Here is a 13459-nt window from a genome sequence, read left to right on the forward strand (position 1 = left end):
AAGTGGAGGTGGTGGTTAGAGAGGAGTATTAATTAATTGCCCTATTGTTCCATTCGGCCTCTAGGAGATTGTCCCTATCTTGACTACTTTCTTGAGCACCACTCCCTGGTATTGTTGTATCCTTCTTTTTAAAGTAAACTCCCAGAGGTGTTAAAGACTTAAGGATGCTGCTTGGCCTAAGTAAATGCTTTTCATTCATTTAGTTTATTGAGAAAAATAGACTGAGGCACTGTGGGATGTGCCTTCCACCCATGATGGATTTAACCTTTAAAAGAGGGAGTTGCAACAATTTATTATATGATGATCAACTTTGATGGACTGGGCTCTTTTCAACAATGAGGTGATTCAGGCCATTCTTAAGAGACTTTTGTTTGAGAGCTGTCTGCATTCAGAAAGAGGTCTAAGGGAGGATAGTAATAGTACCTACTTCCCAAGATTGGTGCAGAAATCAAATAAGATAAGATTTGTAAAGTGCTTGGTACACAATAAGAACTTATTAAAGGCTTTTTCTCCCCCATATTATTCTCAAATTTTCATTCTCATTTGGCTCACATATCCCCATTAACAGATGTCAGTGTATGTACAAGTAGTTGTTTGCAGGTTTTGTTCCCCATTAGCCTGTGAGATCCTTGCAAGTCCTTACAAATCTTTCCTATCCTCAACTTGAAATACAGGTTAATATCAAAGTAGCACAAAAAGTAATGGATGCAAGGCGGTTGCAATCCAGGGCCACCACGAAGCACCAAAGTGCCAGTATGCCCAAGAAGGGCAGAGGGAGACAGAATTCAGTACATTTCATCAGGAAGGAAGTCTCAAGGGAGGCCTGAACTTCACAAGAAATGTTAATAAGTAGTTTTGTAGAAGAATCTATAATTTATCATACTCTTTGATCCAGCAGTGTCTCAACTGGACCTGTTTCCCAAAGAGATTATAAAAAAGGGAAAAGAACCCAATGTTTATAGCAGCCCTTTTTGTAGTAACAAGGAACTGGAAATTGAGTGGATGCCCATCAGCTGGAGAATGCTGAATAAGGTATATGAATGTTACGGAATATCATTATTCTGTAAGAAATGATCAGCAGGATGATTTCTGAGAATCTTGGACAAATTTACAAGAACTGATGCTAAGTGAAGTGAGCAGAACCTAGAGAACATCCCTACACAGTAAAAGATTAATGATCAATTGTGATGGATTGAGTTCTTTTTAACAATGAGGTGATTCAGGGCAATTCCAATAGACTTGTGATGGAAAGAGCCATCTACCTCTAGAGAGAGAACTATAGGGACTGTATTTTCACCTTTAGTTGTTGTTTGCTTGCTTGGTTTTTTTTTTTTTTTCTTTCTTTCTTTCTTTCTCATTTTTTCTGATCTGATCTGATTTTTTTATCTGATTTTTCTTGTGCAGTATGATAAATATGGGAATATGATTTCAAGACTGCTTACCCTCAGCAGGAGGCCTTTCTTAGTTTCTCTTGCTTTTAATCAATAGGCATTTATTGAATGATTAGTGTGTGACAAGCTCTGGGCTAAACTCTAGGGATATGATGGAAGTCAAAAGTAGCACACCTATCTTCAAGGATCTCTCCTAATGAGGAGACAGTAAATGACTAAGTAGATATGAGATACATATAGAATGGATATAAGGCAGTCAGAGAGAGGAAAGCACTAAAAGCTGAAAGGACACATCAAGGGAAGATTTGACCGTTGGCTTAAAGAAGTATACAGCCTAGTGGGAAGAGGGGAGGGATTCGGGGCTAGCCATGCAAAGCCTGGGCACTGAAGGTGGAATGTTGTTTTCAAGGAGCAACAAGTAGGTGAGTGTGTATAGTCTGATCCTAGAGTATGCAGAGGTGAGGGAAGTGCAAGTGTATTGGAAAGGTATAAAGGAATCAGGTCACTCAGATCTGATTTTTAAATGCCAAGTATTTAATTCTGGTGGGAGTAAGAAGACAATGGAGCTCACTGAGCAATCTGTAATCAATAAACATTTATCAAGCACTTACTAAGTGCCTGTCCCTGTGCTTAGCACTGGGGATATAATTACTAAAAAAGACAGTTCCTGCCCTCAAAAGCTTCCAATCTACTGAAGAAGGAAATGGCAAACCACCCCAGTATCTTTGCCAAGAAAACCCCATGGCCAGTATGCTGTGGTCCATGGAGTCACTATAAAGAGTTCACTCTCCATAGGTCTTGTATGTCTCTAGTTATTTACATGTTGTCTCCCTCGTTAGAATAGAAACTCCTTGAGGGCAGGGACTGCTTCCAGGGCTAACATAGCTCCTGCCATGTTTTGAGCATGTAATAAATGCTCATTATGGGTAGCTAGGTATTGTGGATGGAGTCCTGGTCCTGAAGTTAGGAGTTCATGACTTCAACTGACAAATTCCTTAGTGGAAATAATAAGGTCTGAGATTTATTTTTCCCCATTCCTTTTCTTCACCACTCTGTTTTGATGTGGGGAGGGGTGTTTAGTGGGTTGGCTGGTGAGAAGTTGTCAGGGTCTCCAAGCAAGTCTGGTGAGAATAAGGCTAAAAGAAGAAGTACAAGGAGTACCTTGAGAATTAATTCTTTGAAGACCTAAGAATTCTATAGCCTCTATTGTGGACCTTCTTTTTGTATGTACTTGGCTTAGTCCAGTTAGGAAGCTTCCCTCTTTGTTTTTTCAGCCATTTTTACTTCTTCTGAAATTGTTACATTAGTATCCAAATGTGATTCAGATATTCTCCATCTTTTGTTTTGTTTGTTGTTCTTCTTTGAGGTTCATTTTTAGATGATCTTTTAATGAATAAGTTATGGTATATGAATGTTTTAGAATGTTATTGTTCTGTAAGAAATGACCAGTAGGATGATTTTAGAAAAACCTGGAGAGACTTACATGAACTGATGCTAAGTGAGATGAGCAGAACCAGGAGATCATTGTACACTTCAATAGCAATAGTATATACAATGATCAATTCTGATTGGACATGATTCTTTCCCTCATTGAGATCATTGAGGCCAGTTTCAAAGATCTTATGATGAAGAGAGCCACCTGCACCCAGAGAGAGGACTTGGGAACTGAGTGTGGATCACAACATAACATTCTCACTCTTTTTGTTATTGTTTTCTTGCATTTTGTTTTCTTACTAATTTTCTTTCCTTTTTGATCTGATTTTTTTCTTATGCAATAAGATAATTGTATAAATGTTTATATATGTTGGATTAACATATTTTAACATGTATAACATATATTGGTTTGCTTGCCATCTAGGGGAAGGAGTCGGGGGAAAGACTATGCAAGGGTAAATGTTGAAAAATTATCCATTCCTATGTTTTAAAAATAAAAAGTTTTTTTAAAAAAAGATAATTTAGTTTAGCTGTGTCTTTTACCAAGATTTCTTCATACTGTTTTTTCTCTCCATTACCTCTTGTTGCCATGTGAAATAATACTGCTCACGATCTTCTATCTTTTTCAATATGATTTTATAAAGCAATTTTATTCTAAGCCAATATTATTTTTGATTGCTATTGCTTTCTTCCTGGCAAATAAGTCAAGAGTTTATTGATGAAATAATTTTCAGGCTTCTAATTTCTTTATTATTGCAATTTGATTTACATCAATTAAACTTTTACATAAAATCATTATAAGATAGTGTCAATGTTCTTTCCTCCATCTACTTCTCATATTCAGCATCAATAACTTGTCTAAATAAGTAAGATTGTAGTTATTTATCCAAATACCAAATTTTTGGATATCAATTTTGTTATTTTAGTTTTATATTAAACTTTATCTTGGCTCCATGTAATTGGTGGACTGACTATACATAGTCAATTTATTAAAAAATGTCAGTGACAAGTTATTTTCAGTTTCTTAAGGGAGAGAAAAGAGAATAAGTATTTAGATAGTGCCTACTATGTGCCAAATACAAAGGACTTTTTATGAATATCTCATTTGCAGTTAAGGAAACTGAAGCAAGCAGAAACTTGACAAGGTTCCATAGATAAGGAATAAATTAACTGAGAAATGGCATTGGGTTTAATTAAGATGTGGAGGTTCTAGTCATGGCTCTCTTCACTTAAGAAAAAAGACAATTAAGACTGGGGGAGGGAGGATCAGAGGAACTATCTAGTAGGATTTCAATGCAGGTCTTGACCCCAAGTCTAGTTCTCTATATGCTATGTCTATGTCTACCTAGCTTTCTCTTAAAGAAGTAAATTTTTATTTTATTGTTTTTTTAATTTAATTTTTTGCTAAAGCAATTGGGGTTAAGTTATTTTCCCAGGGTCACACAGCTAGGAAGTATTAAGTCTCTGAGGTCAAATTTGAATTTAGGTCCTCCTAAGTTCAGGACTGGTGCTCTATCCACCATACCAATTAGCTGCCCCAAGGAGTAAATTCTTAAAATATAAATTCTTTTTTCTATGATGTTATTTGGTATGGAGTATCTTCTAATGATTTTCTCAAGGAAAGGATTCATGATATTTGGGCATGAGACTAATGTGGAATTTATAGGTATTTGGCCTTTTTCATATCTTATTCCCTACAACTTTTTCCAGTATATTTTCAGACCACCTCAGCCCATATCATTTTGCATTTTAGTACCTGAATATCAAAGTTGATTTGATTGGAAGGGTCTTAGTGAATTCTTCATAGAACTCTATCCACTCATTAGGAAAGGATGTGTTACATTTAGAGTATCAACTGCCAAGTTCAAATGTAAAAACAACAAATAAATATCTATATTATATTGTTTTTATTTATTTTGTTACATGTTACATTATTTTAATCTTGTTCCCCAGTACTCTGGATGATACTTCTGCTATAGTCTTGACATCCATGAACTTGTTTAAAATTTTTAAAATAATTATTTCAACATAATTGAATTCTTTTGTAATACTTTATTTTATGCATTTAACATGATTCTGAGCAAGACTTCGCCACACTATCAGAGAAGTAAAGAGCTCCATCTGTAGATATCATTCCAGCTCAGAGGGAGGTTAGCCTGTGTAATCCATAAAAAATCTTGCACTTCTCATTCCATTGACTCAATGACCGAACAGTAAAGACACCAGATTATCCCTCCATCTTTTCTGTATGATTAAAGAGGCTTTAGATATAGTTTTTGCTTATGAAAATACATACAAATTCAGTTATTGGATCACAGTTAGCATGAGATTACTAGTGGAGTATAGATGATGGGGTTGAACCCCCAAAATTTTGGGGTTTAGAACCAGTGTCTTGAGGTGTCTTCAAAAAATTTGTAGATTTAGGCAGTCTCCAAATCAAGAGGCAAAAATTTAATTACACTGTTGGCAGTAGGCTAAATTCTAACAGGGAATTTAGAGATGAACAAAAGAGGGGAGGAGAGGGCTTTATATAGTAGAGAAATAACCTGGAGTAGGTTAACATCTATAGCTTGGATTTATAATTGGGTGCAATAACTGTGGGGGTCAAAATAATCCTGTCAATGTAAGTAATTCAATCTGGGCCTATTACAAAAAATCCCACTTGAGGACAACAAAGATCCTCTTAAGGACAAGATAGCCTCTCAGTGCTTCTCCCTGTTTGCCTTGGAAGGGAGCTTGATCTCTTCCAGATCAACAAAGGCTCACTTAAATTCTACTTAAATTCAATAAAAAGGCCTTTTCCTGTCAATGTCCCTACCTATGGGCCATCTAGCTATCAAGAACTTGGTCTTTTGCTAGGGTGTCATTCACCCTATCACAGGGACTGTATATCAATTTTCATTTACCCATCTGCCTTTCAGATCAAAATTTTTAAAATTTATTTTTATTTTTTAGTATAGCTTTTTATTTAGAAGTTATATGCATGGGTAATTTTATAACATTGACAATTGCCAAACTTTTTGTTCCAATTTTTCCCCTCCTTCCCCCCATCCTCTCCCCCAGATGGCAGGTTGACCAATACATGTTAAATATGTTAAAGTATAAATTAAATACACAATAAGTATACATGACCAAACAGCTAATTTGCTGTACAAAAAGAATCGGACTCTGAAATAGCGTACAATTAGCCTGTGAAGGAAATAAAAAAATGCAGGTGGATAAAAATATAGGGATTGGGAATTCTATGTAATGGTTCTTAGTCATCTCCCAGAATTCTTTTGCTGAATATAGCTGATTCAATTCATTCCTGCTCCACTGGAAATGGTTTAGTTCATCTCATTGCTGAAAATGGCCAGGTCCATCAGAATTGAGATCAAATCTTTTTAATTAAAGTTTTTTATTTTCAAAACATATATATGGATAATTTTTCAACATTGACCCTTGGAAAATCTTGCATTTCAAAATTTCCTCTCCTCCCTCCCCCCTCCCCTAGATGTCAGGTAATCCAATATGTTACACATGTTAAAATATATATTAGGTATAATATATGTATACATATTTATATAATTATCTTGTTGCACAAGAAAAATCAGATCAAAAAGGGAAAAAATGAGTAAGAAAACAAAATGCAAGCAAACACCAAGAAGAGTGAAAATTCTCTGTTGGGATCCACAATCTGTTCCCATGGTTCTCTCTGGGTGTAGATGGCTCTCTTCATCACAAGATCATTGGAATTGGCATAAATCATCTCATCGCTGGAAAGAGCCATGTCCTTAGAATTGATCATCACATAATCTTGTTGCCGTGTATAATGTAGATCAAATATTTTCAAGGGCATCCTTTACTACAATTCATCATTCCTCATTTTGTTGAGGTCTAGATTTGGGGTACCTAAGTGAAATTAGGATTTAGTTGAGGTCTAGTGGCAGGTTTGGGGTACAGGGAGTCAAACAGAGCTCCCCTGCAATCCCCTTGGATTGTGCACAAGGATATGGCAGTAAATGAGGTCTAGTAGCAGCACAAGCCCCCAATAAAAGCATTTATTGGCCCAAGAGCTAGATTGATAAAAGAGGTTTATTATTGGGTTTGGAAGTAAGGAGATAGATGAAGGTAGAGATAAGGAGGGCACTGGACAGAGGGTCCAGTGGACAGAGAGTCCTCACATGGCTGGCATGTTTGGAATCTCTTCAAAGAGGGGGTCCCAGCATCTCCCTTTTATAATGGGAGATTTAGCTCTAGGGGCTTTTGGATGGAGCTCCAAAGTTGGCTCTGATCCAGATGGGGCTAGGACAAGTCCGGATTTTCTATTGGAATTCAAAGGGACCAGGATTTGTGAGTCAAAGGGTAATTACATTCACTAGAGGGGTTTGGGAATCAAAGATAGGAATCTTTCCCACATCAATTTGTTATGTGTTGAAGTCCATTTACTTCTTTCCCAGGCCTTCTCTTGACTTTGTTTAGGTTTCTCTCCCTTTCTCTCTGTCTCTCTTTATTTTTTTCTATTACTCTCCCTGCCACTTCTCAAAAAACATATTACTTCTAAACCAGATCTACCCCTGGATACCCAAAAAAGGAAGGAACAGAACAGGTGAGTTTTTTATCCTCTAGATTATAAATGAAAGATAAGTAGAGATATTTATAGATAGATAAGTAAATAAATAAGAGAGATAAAAGAATTTATTAAGCACTTTCCTGGGGATACAAATTGGAACAACTCCCAGTCCTAAGGAGTTACCATTTTAATAGAAGAAAAAGAAAAAACATAAAGAGAAGCTGGGTGGGTGTAGACTTAACCAATATTCCAAAAGGAGTGGGAGGAGAAGGATGGTGAGGAAAGCAGATGGCTTGGTATGAAGGCCTTTGGGAAGTGACTTGGAGGCCTAGGGCCTCCAAGATTAGTGAAAACTCATCAGAACTAGAACATACAAGGGTGGAGTCCAATGCTTTAAGAAACATTAATTTTAAATTCTTTATAACTTTCAGTCTTGTAGGACTCTGGTTCATACAACCCTACCCATAGAATATGTAGACTATCCATATGAAAATAGAGGCTTTTTGTTTCAGAAAAAAGTTTGGTTTTATTTATTTCGTTACATCTTCCTAACCAAAGACAATCCACCTCCCTCTTCTCTTGAATTCAGTGTCCAACTTTTGGTTTTTTGTGATATTAGACTAAGACATGTATACCTCTATCATACAGGAACATTAGAGGCCCTCTATCCAACTACTTGTTGTAATCTGGACATCTACTTGCCTTTTCTTGTGGCCTCCAAACTCTTGAGTGATTGTGGGTCTTTTCTAGAAAGTCTCAAGAAAAGTCCTGAAGCTGGGGGCAATTTGTATATCATGTGTAAGCAGGAGAACATGGAAAAGCTCTGTGTTTATAGGGAATCCTTTTTCTACTTGGACCCTGTGATGGAGTTCCTTGATGGGGGAGGGGAAGAACACTGGCTAAGCATAAGCCTCTCTATTTTTATGAATCACCGAATATTAATGATTAATGAGACTATCAATGCACAGGTCATATGCGTCATATCTTTAAAAGAATCTTGCATAACTTTCACCTTTGCCTGGTAGATAAGCTTTAAGGGGATACTTATTTGATTGAATGAAGCTTATTAAAAAATAGCAAACAAGTACAGTGGAATCTTGGGTTCTCTGTATTTTTCTATCAGAAAAGTCACCTGGACTGCACCTTGAAGGAGAATCCTCAACAGACAAAAATCAAAGGAGAAAAAAAAATTTTTTTTTTAAGAAAAAGTATTTAATGCTTTCCCTTAATTACATTTAAAACAATTATTTATTTTTACATTTGTTTTTAAATCTTAGGAGAGTAAATTTTCAAAACTGGACTCAAATACTTCCTGAACGTGGCAAGTCACTTAAGCTCCCTTTTCCTTCAGTTCCCTCAATTGCAAAATGGACAATAATTAATAACATTTATCTCCCAGGATTGTTATGAGAACAAACAAATGAGAAGAACTTAGCATACTGCTTGGCATGTGGTAATTGCTTAATAAGTAATAATAATAATAATAATGCTTATCTCCTTCAACTTCCTTATAGAACAGGGAAAAGGAAAGAGGTTGTCCTGTGACAGTTATCAGAAGGGTCTTTCTCTTAGTCATTGCTGCATCCTCCTCAATAGGAGATCCTTCATTTGGAAGGTGGCCATCTGTCTGAGATTCAGCATGGCTTCAGAAAGGGCTGAGGGAGTTGATACAGCGTTTGCTGCCAGACAACTCTAGGAGAAATGCCAGGAGCAGAACAGAAGTCTGTACACGATGTTCATTGATCTGACCAAGGCCTTTGATAATGTCAATCATGACAAAATCTAGCGGCCCAGGGAAATTCATCAGAATTGTGCTCACCAATTCAGTGATGGCATGCTTGCATGACTTCTGGGTAAGATATTGGATATTAAGGTCCTTTCTCTTTATTTATTTTGATTATTAAAGTTTTTTATTTTCAAACCATATGCAGGGATAGTTTTTCAACATTGATCCTTGCGTAGCCTTATGTTCCAAATTTTCCTCTCCGTCCCCCCATTCCCTCCCCTAGATGGCAAACAATCCAATACATGTTATACATGTTAAAATATATGTTAAATCCAATATATATAACTGAGGTCCTTTCTTGAGCTGAATTACTAAGCATTCAAACTCTGCAGCAGAGTACAGTTCTGATGGACTTGCTATATGGTTCAAATGCTGAAAGTAGATTGGCCTAAAAGACTGTTTTATGGAGAACTTACACAAGGCAAGAGCTCACATGGAAGTCAGAAAAATCAATACAAAGATACTTTCAAAGTCTCTCTGAAGAACTTTGGCATTGATTGTGAGACATGGGAGACACTGGCACAGGACCACCCAGCATGATATCTCTGTATCAAAGTAGAGACCATATTCGGTGAGCAAAAAATTTTGAGAAAACGCAGAAGAAATGTGAGATGCACAGATCGGGAGACATCTCCACTCCAAATGTTCACATGGCTATTCACACAGGTCAGTGTTTGACCTGTGGTAGAGCCTTCCAAGCTCATATTGGTCTGACCAGCCACAGGAGGACACACTGCATAGTGACCCTGACATAGTGATGTCTGAGCACAAAGAACCCAACCAACATAGGGATGACAAGAGCAAAGAAGACATAGACAGGGAAAGGTCGGGGGAGAATAGAAACCAATGGTCTCCCTTCCAGTTTGACTGGGATGTAGAATATGTGAAAGGGGAATAGGGCAGACCAGGAGTTTGGAATAATTTTGGGGAGGACTCTGAATGATGTTGGAGGTTTAGTATTTATTCCTTAGCAATAGGGAAGCTACAAAAGGGTTTTTGGGGTTTTTTGGTTTGTTTTTTGAGTAAAAAAGGGACATAATCATTGTCATTAATTAGGAAAAATTAACTCAAATGGTGTTGTGGAAATCCAGGAAGTCTTTCTAGAGGCCATGGTATTTCAAACGGGACTTAAAGGATTATGAATGAACTCAGTTGTGGAAAAGAGAGATTCCCTTTCTTTTTCCCTTTCCTACAGAAAGGGAAAGCACAAGGAAAGGCTGGAGCAAAGACATGAAGGCAGGATGATACTGCAGGGATCCTCAAACTACGGGCCAGATGCAGCAGCTGAGGACTTTTATCCCCCTCACCCAGGGCTATGAAATTTCTTTATTTAAAGGCCCACAAAACAAAGTTTTTGTTTTTACTATAGTCCAGCCCTCCAACAGACTGAGGGACAGTGAACTGGCTCCCTATTTAAAAAGTATGAGGACCCCTGATAGTGTGTGATCAGGGAAAAGAGAGAAATCCAAATTTCATTAGAGCATCAAGTGCACAGAAGAGGAGAATGTGAGATAAGTCCAGACTGAGAGATTAAACAGACAGACAGACTCAACAATGGAGCCTGAACTTTACTCAGTAAGCAATAGGAATATAATAATTATAATAACAACAACAATAAATAGCTAGAATTTCCATAATAAGATTTTCAAAACACTTTATAAATACAATGTCATTTTATCCACACAATAAATCTGGGAAGTAAAGAAACATGAAACTATTATCCCCATTCTTACAGATGAAGAAACTGAGGTTAAAATGATTTTTCCAAGATCACATAACTAACAAAAAGTGTTTGAGACAAGATTTGAAGTCATGTGTTCTTGATACGAGTTCCAGCTTTCCCCTTGCTAGACAGAGCGGAGAAGTGACAGCACCTGAGAGATTTAGGACCTTTTTTCTTTCAGTTTCTCTGCCTGAATAACAGCTGTCCCTAGGATTCACCCTAGGATACTGTTCTGACTCCTATCAGCCTAGGCTAAGTCTAAAATAAACTCCATTGACAAGTTTTACAATCAGTGCTCATTCCCTAGTAATTTAGGAATTTCCCCATTAAAGAAAGAAAAAGATGAATACTAATAATGTCCCCTGTGTTTTTAGATCCAGATCATTTGTTGTTCAGTTGTTTAAGTTATGTCTAATTTTTTGTGATCCTATTTGGGGTTTCCTTGGTAAAGATACTGGAGTGGTTTTCCATTTTCTTCTCCAGATCATTTTACAGATGAGGAAACTGAGGTAAACAGGGTGAAGTGATTTGCTCAGGGTCACACAGTAAGATTTGAACTCAGGAAAATGAGTCTTCCTGATTCCAGGCCCAAAACTCTATTACTTATACCACCTTGCTGCCTTAGGCTCAGCTATACCAGAAACAGTTTTTATTTAATTTAATATTCTTAATCTATATCCAAATCATTCCTATGTTGGAGAGAGAACTGTCCAAATCAGCATAGTTTCGTAGACCTTCTGACATAACTCTATCATCCAAGATTTCAGGATACATGAGAACCCTGAACAAGGAAAAGATATCATAAAATACAGTTTGGAACTAATGCATTTTTTCGGTGGAGTTGTGAACTGATCCAGCCATTCTGGAGAGCAATTTGAACTATGCCCAAAGGGCTATAAAATTGTTTTGTTTTTTTTTTAATAGCCTTTTATTTACAGGATATATGCATGTGTAACTTTACAGCATTAACAATTGCCAAACCTCTTGTTCCAATTTTTCACCTCTTACCCCCCCACCCCCTCCCCTAGATGGCAGGATGACCAGTAGATGTTAAATATATTAAAATATAAATTAGATACCCAATAAGTATACATGACCAAAACGTTATTTTACTGTACAAAAAGAATCAGACTCTGAAATATTGTACAATTAGCTTGTGAAGGAAATCAAAAATGCAGGTGGGCATAAATATAGGGATTGGGAATTCAATGTAATGGTTTTTAGTCATCTCCCAGAGTTCTTTTTCTGGGCATAGCTAGTTCAGTTCATTAGTGCTCCATTAGAAATGATTTGGTTGATCTCGTTGCTGAGGATGGCCTGGTCCATCAGAACTGGTCATCATATAGTATTGTTATTGAAGTATATAATGATCTCCTGGTCCTGCTCATTTCACTCAGCATCAGTTCGTGTCTCTCCAGGCCTTTCTGAAATTATCCTGTTGGTCATTTCTTACAGAACAGTAATATTCCATAATATTCATATACCATAATTTATTCAAGGGCTATAAAATTGTGCAGACCCTTTGATCAGGCAGTATCACTACTGGGTCTGTATCCCAAAGAAACCATAAAAAAGAGGAAAGGATCCACATGTGCAAAAATGTTTGTAGCAGCCTTTTTTGTAGTGGCAACTAACTGGAAACTGAGTAGATGCCCATCAGTGAGAGAATGGCTGCATAAGTTATGTGTGTGGTTACAGTAGCAACCACAGTCAGAAGTCTGAGTATGAGTGCAAGAAAAAAATCTATTTCTTTCTCATGAGAAAGGGTGCACAGTTTCTGACACACAAAGTGTGGTTTGAGAGAGACGCACACACAGGTAAAGTGCAGATTACCAAATAAATGCTCACCCATTTCTCACAAATGTAATGAAATTGTTCTATAAGGTAATGGAATATTATTGTTCATAAGAAATAATGAACAGGCTGATTTCAGAAAAGACTTACATGAATTGATGCTGAGTAAAGTAAGCAGAATCAGGAGAACATTGTATACAGTAACAAGATTATGTGATGATCAACTGTGATAGACTTAACTCTTCTCAGAGTTAATCCAGTGATCCAAGACACTCCCGATAGACTTGGGATGGAAATGCTAAACCCATCCAGAAAAAGAAGTATAGAGACTGAATATGAATGGACCATACTATTTTTTGTTTGTTTGCTTGTTTTTTCTTTTTCATGGTTTTTCCCTTTTGTTCTGAGTTTTCTTTCACAACATGACAAATATGGAAATATGTTTAAAGTAATTGTACATAAATTTCTTGATATTTTGGGCTGGTGGGAGGGAAGAGAGGGAGAGAGAAAATATTTGGAACTCAAAATCTTACAAAAATGAATGTTGAAAAAAATCTTTACATGTACTTGGAAAAATAAAATACTATTAAGAAATTTATATATATATATATATATATATATATATATAAATTTCTTAATAGTATTTTATTATATATATATATTCAGCCAGTCACTGCTACAGATGTGAAAAGTTTGGTATCACCTTTATCCATTTCCCTTTTTAAACAAAACCAAACGAAAAAGAAAAAAAATAAAACAACCAAAACAAAGCTCTGACA

This window comes from Sarcophilus harrisii, chromosome 1 (genome assembly GCF_902635505.1).
Source record: "Sarcophilus harrisii chromosome 1, mSarHar1.11, whole genome shotgun sequence".
NCBI classification, from domain to species: Eukaryota; Metazoa; Chordata; class Mammalia; order Dasyuromorphia; family Dasyuridae; genus Sarcophilus; species Sarcophilus harrisii.